A 13,867-nucleotide genomic window follows, 5' to 3' on the forward strand; every position below is an offset into this window, starting at 1 on the left:
TACGTTTAATTGCAAGTATAGCAAGTATAGCATCCCACATCCATTTTACCGACAAGTTAATGACACTTAACACACTCCATAGCCCATAGGCCCACCCTTAAAGCACATTCCCGAAGTTATCATGAGGAATGTTATAAGCCGATTCAAATATTTCTTTCGGCTTATTATTATTATAAGTATTTGATTAACTTGTCAGAAATAGGGGAAAATGAGGGCACAACGAGGGTTCTGTTTGTTTTTGGGACACCCTGTATTACTATTATACACACCTCGAGTAAGTAAACTTGCATATTAGATCCAAGAATGAAATCCCATCTAGTGAATTCGAAGAAATTACAGCTGACAAAAAAATGTTGACAAGACAAAACATGTTTTAGTGTTAAGAAAAATATATAAATTATGTTGTTTTTCAAGGAAGGATTTAACGAATAAGAATAAAATGTACATTGTTGCTAGCCTCTGTTCAATTGATTGCAATGCTCCTTGTCTCTTCTGTTTTGTATGAAAGGGTGCTGGCTGTAGAGCTTATTGACTTATAAAGTGGTACGTATCGTCGGGTACATCACATACTGGTCTATCTTGAATTTTTGACTTTTTGAGAACATTGGTATATAGTTCTTTTTTACGGAGCTCTTCAAATACAACAAATTACAGACCTCAATTTTTCCTAGATAATTAGTTATAAAATGTTTAATTTAAACTATCTATGATTTTTTCAAAATACGTATTTTCACATACTGATCTATCTCGAAAAAACACGCATTTCTAGAAAATCGCAATTGAAAATCTTCGTATTAAGTTTACCTTTCTATAATTTAATTAGACTACGGATTTTCATGAGAGTGGTTTTAAATTAAAGCATACACTTAGCAGATTTATTTAAGTGGAATCTTTAATTATATTTACGTATGTAATATTGCTTAAAACTACACTTAAGTTGTAGTTCTGTATGTGAAATCGTTAATTTCCCGATATCGTATTGAAAGTGCATTACATACTGGTCTATCTCGAGATAGACCAGTATGTGATGCGTCTAAAGTCACATCATTGTTCGCGAAATCGAGATAGCCCCAAGATAGACCAGTATGAAACGAATTTTAAATACGATATCGGGAAATTAACTATTTCACATACAGAACTACAACTTTAGGGTAGTTTTAAGCAATACTGCATACATAAATATAATTCAAAATTCCACTTAAATAAATTTGTTAAGTATATGCTTTAATTTAAAACCACTTTCATTAAAATCCATAGTATAATTAAATTATAGAAAGGTTAACTTAATACGAAGATTTTCAATTGCGATTTTCTCGAAATGCGTGTTTTTCGAGATAGACCAGTATGTGATGCGTCCGACGGTATGAATGTTTGAGTCATAAGACAGTATATCGTAAGTGCATTTATGCGAACTTACGATAATGCTGCCTTATGACTCAATCATTGATACGTAATACTTTATAAGTCAATAAGCACAACAGTCAGTACCCTTTCATACAAATTAGTATTATCTACGTTGTTTCCTAAGGAGAACCGAGGACAGGGAGCCAGATTTGTGTGTGTATGGTCCATTTGACTTAACGGGAAAAATCTAAATTGAGTCAAAATGAGACAAAATGAATCGGTGATATCATGTTTTGTGTCAATATATAATCAAGTGTGTACACCCCTGCTCCAAAAGCCAGCCTTCACCCCTCACCACACACTACCCCACCCCACTCCCTTAATTCCTCCAACACGATACATAGATTGGGAGTGGAGGAGATAAATAAGCCGCAGTATGTATTGTGTAACGATCCTTACCTAACTGTTGGCTTGACTCCATGGTACATTTTCCGATATTCTTGTAGCATTATTTCCCTTCCGCTGTACAAAACGGTTCGAATAGCGTCGTAAATCTGTGCGTGTATCTTTGATATATTATGACCTGCATAGAATAGATCCCGGGAACAGAGATACCGATTATTAAGGAACAAATCAGTGAAGGGATATAGAGAAAGGCGAAGACAGAGACAGAGGGGAATGATAGAATCGTATCAAGTACCTTACTACTATTTTCGGGAAAGTGGGCAAATTTTGAAGAACCAGTAACATCATTTTTATATAATACAGGGTGTCTTGTCCGAGACTTAATGATTTCAGCGCCCGAAACAAACATGACCGAAAACTATTCATTTGAACAATAAAATTTTGAAAGCATCCTAGCATTCAGGTTATATATTTTGGGTTTTTAGTTTTGGTAAAAACGTTTTTATAACATTAAATGTCGGGTTATATAAAGGTCATGAAAACGTTTTAAAACGTTTTGTATGAGAACACACTACACAAATATTTGTAAAATGTTTTTAAAATGTTATTGTAAAATATTTTTTGCAAACATGTTTTGCCAAATATTTTGTCAACACTTAAATAACATTATGTTACAATATTTGCAGTAAGTTATCAAAAAATGTTTTTGAATGTTATGAAAACATTTTATACCCTTTATATACTCTTTATATAATCTGAACATGCGACATGTATTGTCACGATAATTACGACGTGTGACACCGTGGAATGAATTAAAAATTATTTTGATTGATTTCCAAATTGAACGGACCAGTAAATTTTAAAAGTGTGTGCTAGCTGTTTTACTTTTAAGTTGAATTTGATTCAGGCGATAAAATAGCATGGAGTATCCTACGATACCTTTTTTTTTTTGGGACACTCTGTATAAAGAGCAAGGGTCCCAATAGTAATTGTATAACAACATTATTCATTTTATATAGTTTTGATTGTAGAATCTTAGCTTAAAACGACAAGTAATATAATAATTTCTTTACCTGCGTCCGTTATGTAACTGGCTATCATCTGCCCTTTGTTGTATCCTGCTTCAAAATGACGTTTCATTTCTGGAAACTGAAATGATAAGGATTAGAGTTGTAAATTTTACAAATGAAATTCAAACGTCAAACTGGTATCACTAACATTCCCTTACAGCTATTATGGAGATCTGATCAATTAAGCGATTGCCGAAGATGCTATTCGCCTTTCATCACATAATTCTAATATACACAAGAACTGGTCATCAGTATACCGATGCGTGGCCGCAAACGTAACCGTCCTGGCTGAAAAATGAATCACAAAAGTACGGCAAAAATTTTCCGCATCACATACGTCGAAGTTCACTTTTCAATGTGCAAGCAGTAGTTAGGATAATGAAAACGACTGGTAAGCAAGTATACTAAATGACCTCAAAATTTGAAGAAAAAAATGGCGGACATATCACCGGACCCTTTCCAGAACTAATACAGCATATTTAGCCATTCGCAACATGGGGTCATATCCAGGAATATTCTCTCAAAGCAGGCACATCTCATTTCATGACGTCAACTTCTTCCTAGGTCAAATCTGTCTCGTTCGAAGGAACTCACTGCTTTAGTTGGTTTTTGCGGAATATCAATTTTAAACGTCTTATTTTCTCAAAAAAGGAGTCATTTTCATTGTCCTCATAATATTAGCTTGCCAATGGTATGATGTTGTCCGAGCAATATATATGACCTTGAAATAACAAAAATAACACCTCCGTTATATGGTATTTCACGATATAACATTAATGGAAAGAAAGGTGCAAATGTTTTTCGTTTTTCGAATCGGACGAGTGACAAGCTCTTATTACGCCATGATGTAAACAACGTAATCGTCATTAATACTTAATTAGGTAAACCCAAATATGGAGGTATCCAAAAGTATGCTAATTAGAAGTTCAACGAATCAGAATATCTATGCAAATGAGTTGAAAGAGGTTACGTGAACATGTACACTAATTCTGATCTAGTTTTACTAAAAGATCTTTGCCTTGTATGGGTATCCGCCATCTTGCTACCAAAACGAGCTACTCCCTGCAACTGCATGCGCAAAAATTGCATCTTGGGTTTTTTTTCCCATTGCATCGCGCAGGTGGCTTTTGCAATGCATACGTAATTATAGCGTTGTGTTTGACAGGCGTACGTACACACAGCAAGCACTGTGTAGGTAGAACGTTTTGAGATGACCGTGCAATCGGAGAATGGAAGACCTCTAAATCTCATTATACCAATAAGCAAATTACTTCAGCGGTGTTCGTCTGCTCTGTCTGATTATCGCGTAAAAAGAACTTAGATCACGAGTTGCTACACAGTTTCACCAGCGAATGAGGTGCCGATGTGATGATGACGTGATTCGATTAGCCATTCAGAAGCACACTTGCGTATACGTCATAAACTGCGCCAAATTGGCAGACCGCTGAAGTTCTCTGCTGAAAACTATAGTTGCATCAACCCTTCTCCCTTATGTGTTACAAAATATGACATAATAACAATATTCATCACCGTCATAGTTCTCATCATAGCCCACGTCATGTTTATGATCATTGTCATTTTCGTGGTCATTAAGTTTATTATCATCAATAATTGTGAGAGTAACTTAAGGATGGTCTTAACCCTGGAATTATGGAAACTTTCGGGCCTCATAACTGCTTCATTATTGGTCTAAAATATATAAAGGTATACATATTTAGAATGGCAAAGACTTGATAAATTCATCTGTGACGTCAAATTTGGGCCAAAATGCTAATTTTTGAAGAAAATCCTCCAAAACGGTTTTTTTTTGCCCACATTTTTTCGTTCTACGTTACTAAATAATTCTTGGGCCATTTTTTTAAATTTATTTATTTTTAAAAACTAGATAAAAACATTTAGGAACCGTTTTTTTTTTAAATGTTGACCAACAATATTTGAAACTTGGCAAAAATCACGCTTGTTTATGATTTTTTGAAAATTCAACATTTATTGACCATTTTTGGTGCAAATTTCTCATATTGGGTCAAAAAAAATGTATTAATATATTATTTAGTTTAAAAAACCCGTTTTGGGTGATTTTCTCTAAAATGTCATAAGTATAATGTCACAATGTATTCTTTTATATTCTTTAGACCAATAATTTAGCAGTTATGAGGCCCGAAAGTTTCCATAATTCCAGGGTTAAGATCACCCTTAACACAAACATACTGTGTGAGGTTGCTTGGTTTCTTTATAACCATCTGTGACATAACTCCTGGTGTCATTAAAAGCATCAAGAGAGAATTTCGCTGGAGCAAGTCGGTGGCTAAACTCATGTTGAACAATGTAGAATCGCAATGGTTCTATTGAAGTGAATAACACGAAGACACCTATCTGAAATGAGTGACCATGAATGAGAAACTGGTCGGAAATGTATTCTTGGACGAGGATGTTCTGGTCAAGGTTCAAATCTGCAGAAAATTAAAGATTAAATATAATTTATTGGTTTGTTTGTTTATTTATTTATTTATTTATTTATTTATTTATTTATTTATTTATTTGTTTATTTATTTATTTATTTATTTATTTATTTATTTATTTATTTATTTATTTGTTTTTGACATAAGCTACAATATTTTAGGATGAGCCTGCTTAATATATTTTGAGTTGTGGATGCTGAAACTGCAAAAAATAAGCTAAAATCATGAAAGTCTTAAATGAACGAAATCCTAGCATCCTCTTTTCATGACATTTTCCAAAAACTATCAATGAAAACAACTTATTCCCAAAATTTCAGTTGATTCCGATTTTGCGTTTGCGAGTTATGCATGATGATGTGTATTACACTGTTCCATAGACATTGTGTTGTATTTTCGTTCTGGTGTACCAGAACGTAATTAAAATTTTCACGATATTTTATTCGAAACGATTTAATCTGCAAGAATTTTTTTGTACCTAAACATTATGTATAACCCGAGGTTTCCAGTGGTATAAAAATATCAACTTTTTGGGAGGAAAGTGGGGGATGATGCTGTGGATCACGAAATGGCCTTTTAATTTTTTTTAAATTTGTACGGGTGTTTTTTTTTAGGTTATCATTTGATTGTTCGTAAAAGGCTATGACTTAGAGGCCACTTTTCTTCTTTTTTTTCAACCTCCACTTTCCAGCACACAACTTCTAACAATTATTACAAAATCAACAAAAAACAAAAACAAAAAAACAACTTCGCATACGACTTGTCATATGCGGGCATATTCTCATAAAAAGTTAACGATAGATGTAGTGATTTACCTTTTATTTCCTTCACTTTATTACCCCGGTGGCTTTGGCCTTTCTCAATCCACAGTTGGTTCTTGTATCTCGCTGACTTTATCTGAAAATATGTCATTATTGATTTGTGATTCTACTTTTTAAGTAATAAATCACAAAATAATATAATATAAATTCAACAAGAGTATGTTAATGTACAAGCCAAAAGATTAATGACGTTCTATAAACGAAACTAGTTTCGTTTCTCAGCCGACCCCCTCCCTCTCTGCCAGAAACGTAATCCTGAAATGTTGAAAATATGCATGGTCTTTTATACTAAACAAAGGAGCAACTGGACAATGAGTATTAGAATATATCAAAGGGTTACCCCAACAGCATTTATATAAATTTAGTAACGATTTGGTGGGTAAATTAAGTCCATAGTAGTGGCAAATAAAGGTCTGGAATTTCCACAAAATAATAGACCTACTACTTTTCTTACATTTTCTCAAATTGGCATGTGACGTCATTGCCCGGCAGTATGCGCGCGAATTGTGGCAATTTCCATTGTTCTTTTCCCTGCAGTGTGCATACGCATCGTAGTTTGCTAAGGGCACATGCATTTTAAATCGTCCGCCACATGTTTCAGAACAAGAAAGCCATTGAACAGTGTAGCGGCTCATTCAAGCATATCGACAGACGAGTCCCTCGCCTTTGTTGATAAACAGTGATGTCAAGTGGTCTATACAAAATTAAAAAAATTAATAACTTGCTGAAAAACAGCTTTCACTTTTTAATCGCCAATTGTTTAGGTATATCTGGTGTTCTAAAAACGGGAATTGCTATAATATGCTTTGAGGTTCCATTTATAGGGACCACCGTTTTTTTTTATAGATTTCCATAGATATACAAAACGGGCCCCCAAATCAACCATCCACGATAGGGTGATTGGTCGGATGTCTCGTTACCGTTCAACAAGCGAAACCGTGTTACTGCGTGGGGTTGGTACCCGCTGAGTTGCCTGGTAATATATTGCATGCCAGACGTGCTTTCTAGGCTATTTTGGCCACAATAAAAAGCTACATTTCCCCTGAATTTCAGACCCTTTTTATGGCGAGTGTTTGTTGCTTTTTTTAGTTTGACCCTATTTTAAGGCGAAATGAGCTAAAAACGGGCCAATTTTGACCATGCGTTTAGAAAATAAAGCCCCAACAAGCTCAAATAAACGGTGAACTATGTTAACCGAATCTCACTGGCACATAAAACGTAGAGTGATTTGGCGGCGGTGCTCCTTCTGAACTTCCCCGGAATTCCTCCTTTCATGTCTTCCTTATATTACGGTACCGTGCAATCTTCGAATGTGCTATTTTTCGAATTTTTTGTTTCATCGGAGGATTAAAAAATTTCTACCAAATGTACAAAAATCACAATGCATTTGCACAAACTTTGAACAAAGCTAAGCTCGTGTATTATGAACAACAGGGTATATCTCAATATCGAGCTGATCTTGCTGTTTTCTTTTCCTGTTATTGTTCATAAACCAGTGACCGTGAAGAAAGGTCAAGGTCATGTCTATTATGAACCTAAGGGTAATATATCAGTATTCATTTCGTGTTATTGTTCCTAAAACCAGTGACCGTGAAACAAGCGCAGACAATAATCAGGCCAAAAAAATAAAAAGATAAAAAGTTTGTTTCCTGTAGTGCACGCGCAGTTCGTTTTTGACCGCTTATTTTGCCCATTAGAATTTTTTTTCACTTACTAAGAAAAAAACAAAACAAAAAAAACCCCGAAAAATTGCAAAAACATAACATAAAACACCACTTGAGAAAACATTCACACATTACACAATCGAGTGAAGTGAAAAACTGCTGGAGAAAAAAAACCCATTTAAATACCTTTTCTAATCTTCAGGTTGAAAGGGGGTCATAAATATTCTTGAATATGAAGAAATATGATTGTATTTGTGGGCGTCGGAGAGACCCACTTTAAATTAACATTTCAACTTGCAGGAAAAAAGGTGTTTTTTTCATGTCAAGGCATGGATTAAAAAAATTAAAAATAAACAACCGCATTTCGCATTTGACTTTTTAGACCTTCTACAGGAAACAAATATGTTTTTTGGCCTTATATTGTAGAGAAAAACCCGATAATTTTCTCTCTCACTTATAATTTATATTCTACATAACAATCAATGGCTTTTACAAGCAGCATTTCACCGATCTTGCTCTTCTATAGATATCTACAACAATATTTCCTGCTGTCTCGCTCTATACACTATTGACATCTTCATTATCCAATTTAAATACTAAAATGGGACACAATAATTGTGGTTTAAAACTGGCCCAAAGGAAGGATTTCGAGCCTAGCCAGTTTGGCAACATGTAATAATAGAATACCAGCAAATAAGCGTGATTTGTGAACCGTTTTTATGGTTGGCAAAATGATAATTCATCATCAGTATAAAATGAATGGTCGAAAGCAAATGAAAAAAAATTAAATTAAAATGTCCCAAACCAGGTACGATGGTATACTCAGTATACCTTAGTAACTGAAAGGAAATAATCATTTCTCTCAGTGTAAATATGCCCCATAATGTGGAATATTGGTATTAATTTTTTTTGCAATTTTAGCCTATTTTGGCGCAAACTTTGTTTAAAAAGAATAAGAAACAGTTTTATTTATAGGACGTCATCTATTCTTTTGGTTTGTTCCTTTCTGGTGTAAACAAAACTAATAATAATTTATTCTAGCAATTTCAAAGAAAGTCCACCAAGATAAAACATAGAACTCATAATAGATGATATTTGATTGAAAACTGTACAGCAATATGTAGACATTGATACAACGACGACATTGTATTAAGGGAACTGGAATGAGCGTTTTGAGCGTTTCGACAGCATTTTTGTGGGACATGAGAGCACATCAGACCTATCGAATTGCATTCTGAATACGTAGATTGTCTTTCTGATATCAACTAATTTTCATTTTTTGAAATTCACGATATAATACAAATTTTATGACAAATTATTAAAATTTTATATTTTTCACATTTTTGATAAATAATAGTCCTCGAAGTAAATTTGATAAATTTAATGATATAGTCTTAAAGTGTATGTAGCTGGGAGGAAAAGCCGACGATCAATTGAAAATTTTGACCTTTCATATTGAAGATATGGATCCCCCCAAAAAAATCCATATCTTCAATACGAAATGTCAAAATTTTCAATTGATCGTCGGCTTTTCATCCCACCTACATACACTTTAGGTAGAAATCATCAGATTTATAAAGTTTACTTCGAGTACTGTTAAATATCAAAATATCAATTTTAATGCTAAAAAGTTTAGTATATACCTACTTTATGTTCACATACCTGATTCAGGAAGTGCATTTTCTCCTGCGGCATAACAAACGTTTTAGGAATATACTTGCTGGGTTGAACAGTGTTCAACATCCGCTTGTCAAGCATAAAAATCATCCCTGGAAAATGATTAACCTATGGAAGTGTAATAAAACAACCTTTTTGTTATCTATACGATGTTCAGCAAACACGTTTTCAAAATCATTCACAAAAGGTTAGGTTAGAAAAGGTTGCCGGAAAACGTTTAAATGTCGGGTTATATAAAGGACATAATGGGTATAAAACGTTTTCATAACATTTAAAAACATTTGTTGATAACCTACTGCAAATATTCTAAGATAATATTATTTAAGTATTGACAAGAAATATGGTTGTAGTGTGTTTTCATACAAAACGTTTTAAAACGTTTCCATGACCAGACAAAAACTCCTCAAAAAACTTTGGAAACTTTCAAAATTGGCTGTATATCAGAATTTTTTTTAATCCATCTCCATATTGTTTCAGTGAAAACATTGTTCTATCAACAATGACACCTCATTTGTGACGATAACTTATTCCAGGGCTGAGTAACTTTCTTTGAAAGACAGAGATGTCTCAAAGAAAATGTGCCAAACTGGCCATTGTCTGCGCTCATCTCATTGCTTTGAATGAATGAACGAGTGGTTTAATGCTTGAATAAAAGAATGAATGAAAAGTGCTAGGATGAAATTGACAGTTCTACAGGTGGATTCAAATGAATCAACGCACGTCAATCTCTCTTGCTGGTCACTTCTTAGTGGTCATTTGCAAGAAAGTTCTAATCAACCATGGTTCGATTATCAGATCTGGATAAAGCTCGAGCTATTGGTCAGCTTGAGGCTGGCATGCGTCAGAATCAAGTTGTGGCAACTTTTGGAGTTTCCCACAAATGATCTCCAAGTTAAAATTTAAGTTTCGTCAGACCAGAGATGTCAAAGACAGACCCAGAAGTGGCCGCCAAAGAAAAACAACGGCTGCAGAAGACCGGTACATCAGGTTAGCAGCACGTCGAAACCGTTTTTAATGAAACAGTGTGATATTCCTTACTGATGCAAATGGCGCAGACAATGGCAGATTGTTTGAGACCTCCTTGTCTTTTAAAGACAGTTTCCTAACAATGGAATAAGTTATAGTCACATATTTGGTGTCATTTTTGACCGAAAAGAACAATGTATGTATTGATATGAAAAAATACAGAAATAAATTTCAAATATTTCTGATATGAAGCCGTTTTGGAAAGTTTCCAAACTATTTTTGAGGAGTTTATATAACCCGACATTTAATGTTATTAAAACGTTTTTATCTAAACCAAAACCTAAACTATAAACTGTTTAAAACGTGTTTGTGTTTACTGGTGGTTATGTAGCCAATCATTGAGATAAGGAAATAAAGAAGAGACAAGCAAATAAAAAAGCGAAGTCAGTGCGGTACACATGACGGGGAAGTTAAGAGACACATATATCCACTCACTTTACTCCGAGGAGGTATATTTTTTTTTTTTTAAGTATATCAAGTTCCGGATGCTGCTTCTTTGTATTATGGTTGAATGGATAAATTGTAGTCCACAATAAATCCCAGTCTTCATTCGGCGTGCCAGAACGGTATCCCACTCGTGATAAGACCTGCTTTATACAAGGCTACAATGGAAGAAACAAAATAACGTTTTAATTTATAATTTCGAAATTCCTCTCCTTTTCTTACCCATACTCCTCCCCTCCTCCTTTTACCTCATCTCTAGCCCCCACCCCATCCCCTCTCTCTACTAATAGAGTAGCTATAGATCAAGGAATGTTTGGATATTTAGTAGGCTAAATTTTATAATAAAATGTTCGATGATTTTGCCTACTCTTCAAATAAGGCTTATTTCGTCAATTTGGAGTGACTACTGTACCGCAATACTAATTTCTTACTTACTTCGCCGGTATTCGATACAACGCTACGATGTATTAAACAATTCAATCGTGCCGGGATCTTTGTAAAGTTTTCTTGTGATGCGTTGGTAAACGGTTGCGATGAACATCTCATGTCCACGTCTCTCCATAAGAGGACAATCTGTAGACATAACCACACGTCTAACAACGCAATAATGTAACAAATCTTTGATTTATAAGTTCGTGGTAGCAGTAAGAAGATGTTAGCTCTTTCCAGTAGAACCTGGTTCGTTGAAGTTGGCGTCGTGTTGTCAGAAGGCTGAGAACGACGTTTATTTTTTGCATTGACTCTGACCTTGCGATTGTGATGGATCGCCATATCCTACATCATAGATGTATTCGAAATCCCACAATATACCTTGAATACAATAACAAAAGCATCACAGGATAATGCAATTTGTCTTACAGCTATAGTTTTATAAAGGACCAAGTCACTTTTGGTTCTCAAAAAAAGAATGTGTTCGTCTTCAGTGCTCAAGTGCGGAAATCGAACAGCTCATATACACCTACACTACAGGAAAGAAAATAATACTTTGAATGCACCGAAGAGTATCAAAGCTACGCTACATTTGGACTAAGTCTGTCTTCAGATTTGATGCAGCGAGCCTTATTCAAAAATTGTTTTATTCTGAGCTAAAGGGAAGTATTTGTTGTATTGCTCTAAAAAAAATTTCAATTCATTTTGGAAAGCTTGCGATCAATGGATTTCGTTAAAAGTTTGGATACGCGTTGCGAACACATTATGAAAATAATGTTGATAATTACGTAAAATGGGAATAAGTGGTTCTTGACTTCAAGTCTGGTGGGATTCTCAGTGTTCAAATTTTGATCTGATGTGGCTAAAAAGTCAAAATATAAAGTATTTATTCATGCATGATATTTTTGAAGCTGTTATCATTTTTCAAATTTCAATTAAGTTAATAATAAAACAGTTTTGTGCAGGTTTTGGCCACAAAAAAAGGTGTTAAATCTGTAAGACCGTAAAAGAAACAATGTACCGTTTATGTTTACCCCTGTATATCCTAAACAAATTCAAATCATGTTTAAGCACTGATTTAAGACCTCATCAGTCATCATCGGATGAAAATTAAAGAAACGGTGATTTAAAACCCAAGAAAGGAACGAAGTCAAAAGAAAAAACATTTATTAAGAATGTGAGATTGTAAATTTGTTTTGGAATAATGTTAATTCTATTTTGATACGGTATGTGGAGTGGGAATAGATTTAACTAAGTTTTCAAATATTTTGGGATTAATATCCTGACCCTTTCTATCATTCGTTTGGGAAACAGTATATTTATCGATGTAAACATTTGATATAGCTATTTTTGTAAATTTATTTGCTTGTTTCATACATTGACTGTGTCATTTGTCCTGCATGACGAAAATAAAATGGTTTCGGCATTAACTAACAAAAATCCTAGCAGGAAATTTTCTGACTGAGTTTCAGTTTATTAGATCTGACAAATAAAAACATTGCAATTGACTTAGAAAATTTCTTTTCACCTGCTTCATTACAGATAAGAATAAAACACTTATTTGTTGTGCGGATTGAAAACACTAAGGACCGAATTAAAAGTTTGCGTCGTGATTGGTTGCTGAACTGCGCAATACATCATCTTTAGTCTTGTTGACAGGACGTCATACGCAAACTAGTCTTTTTAATTCGGTCTTCAATTATACACTACTTACCTGAATTTGAAGTCAAAACAGTAACTGGCATAAACACTTGATATTGTCACAATGGGCTATTCCATTTAAAATTCACACTACCACTGTGGTAGATTTTGGAAATATCTTTCACAATTGGAGTATGAATTTCAAATGAAATGAACACATTAGGCAGCTCCTTTTGAATTTCTGCGGAATATTTACGTTAAAATCTTTCTCTGAAAGTGTATGAAATTCTAATGGAACTGCCCAATGTGTTCATTCTATTTGAAATTCACACTCCCCGTGTGGAAGATATTTCCAAAATCTTCCACAGGGGTAGTGTGGATTCTAAATTAATTGGTCCAATAGGGCACCAAATGTTAACGCTGGCAGACGGTTGAATTGATGTAGTTTGCTATTCCAATCACTTAATTCAGTTTCACGCTATCTACTATACGGGATTCCATTACTACAGGCCGGCCATACAACACCACGCAGAATGTCAGCATCTTTGTCAATTTCTATCTGACCTTTATTTCATCGAAATCACTGATTCGAAAAATGTCGACAATGCTTAAAAAAATAATTACCTATTTCAACACAGGAACAATGAGACACGTCGTAGCTAAATGCAGAGTTTCATTCTATATTATTTTTATAACTATAAACACATGTACATATTATTAACAATCATTACAAAAATACTACCGAATGCACATCGAGAATAGCGTTTTTGAATTTTATTATTTTGTTTTTTCTTCCTCTTCTTCTTCTGCTTATTGTTTTTCTTATTCTTCCTATTCCTATTCTCCTTCCCATGGCACCCTTTTCATTTTGTTTATACTCAATGCCCCCC

General features: G+C 34.2%; 2 long non-coding RNA genes across 2 annotated transcripts; both read right to left on the bottom strand.

The window, feature by feature from the left end:
• Positions 1 to 268: 268 nt before the first annotated feature.
• On the bottom strand, positions 269 to 2,898 carry LOC140139977 (uncharacterized). Its single transcript, XR_011857190.1, has 3 exons — positions 2,823 to 2,898; positions 1,804 to 1,927; positions 269 to 339 (listed from the first exon to the last, which is right to left on the bottom strand). It is a non-coding gene; the product is annotated as an uncharacterized lncRNA (long non-coding RNA).
• Positions 2,899 to 10,931: 8,033 nt separating this feature from the next.
• Positions 10,932 to 13,498, bottom strand: LOC140139463 (uncharacterized). The gene is made up of 3 exons (XR_011857131.1): positions 13,440 to 13,498; positions 11,343 to 11,717; positions 10,932 to 11,065 (listed from the first exon to the last, which is right to left on the bottom strand). It is a non-coding gene; the product is annotated as an uncharacterized lncRNA (long non-coding RNA).
• Positions 13,499 to 13,867: the final 369 nt, after the last annotated feature.

The sequence above is a fragment of the Amphiura filiformis genome, chromosome 18, assembly GCF_039555335.1.
Source record: "Amphiura filiformis chromosome 18, Afil_fr2py, whole genome shotgun sequence".
NCBI classification, from domain to species: domain Eukaryota; kingdom Metazoa; phylum Echinodermata; class Ophiuroidea; order Amphilepidida; family Amphiuridae; genus Amphiura; species Amphiura filiformis.